Source organism: Prunus dulcis, unplaced genomic scaffold, assembly GCF_902201215.1.
Source record: "Prunus dulcis unplaced genomic scaffold, ALMONDv2, whole genome shotgun sequence".
Lineage (NCBI taxonomy): Eukaryota > Viridiplantae > Streptophyta > Magnoliopsida > Rosales > Rosaceae > Prunus > Prunus dulcis.
The window spans coordinates 44,454-45,597 of NW_023010078.1; positions in this window are offsets into that span (position 1 = coordinate 44,454).

The window sequence follows — 1,144 nt, forward strand, 5'->3', positions numbered from 1 at the left end:
CACTACCTCTATCTACACCTCCACCACCACCACATGATTAGCACATAACACTTTCAACATTATATCCATTTTGGTAATTATCCACTAATACAACAATTTTATATAAAAGTTTACCAAACGGTTTAATTCTGCTTTTTTTTATACTAACAACACTTTAAAAATATTGTTTACCAAATGGATTGCTGGTTTACTTTACAGCTAATTATTTTTGTAACATGACAAAAAAGGCTTTTTTAAAAAGTGACAGTAATCCCAAACTGGCTCTAAGAGTATTTATCTTTGCACCTTAGATCCTTAGTTCAATCCCCCTTCCCCATTATCGTTTATATAAATAAATAAAATTTCAAGCGTGGACTTTTTTTTAATTGCAAAATTGAGTTTTCCTTTGTTGTTCATTTGGCTTCCTCTTGTTCTCCATCAAGATAATTATGTTTAGATTTCATAGATGTTTAGGACTTTGTCTAGCTTCTTCATCTCAGATTGGTTGATTTCATTATCTGTATATATCTACTTACTTATAAGGGTTACGTATTTGCACTTATGTTTGTCATTTTTAAATTTTAAGTCGTAGCCAATATGATGTAGATAAAAAGATATTCTACCTATTAATTATATTTATGAGTATTGAGTATTGTATTGTACCTAATATGAATTTACATACTATATAATACGTGCTCATATGTATCTATGCAGATAACTTACCTATTATAAATAGTAAATGTGCCTATTACAAGTATCTTGGCTATTAGGTAAATTTTTTGAAGTACTAATAAATGCCGTCATTTAGAAAATGCTAGAGAGTAAAAGAAAAACATAATAAGTAATATGAAATAACATTATAGAAAGTAGAACCAATTATATATACTCCAAGTTGGAGATTATATAAGAAATTGATCTCGTATTTTGTAGCCATTATGTACGTATGTAGAATATTCAAGTTTATCTATCTAGAGTCGTTGCAACTTGTTTTATAATTACTTAATTTGAAGTCATTAGTTCCAACTTGTTTTAGCCTTCGGATACAATTTGTTTGATTGGAAGCATAATTTTATCATGGCGGGAAATGCTGGAGAAAGTAGTAGAAATCATACTTGTGTTGGAATAATAGATGATCATGGTGGCAGTAGCAGCATCTTCAAAGTTC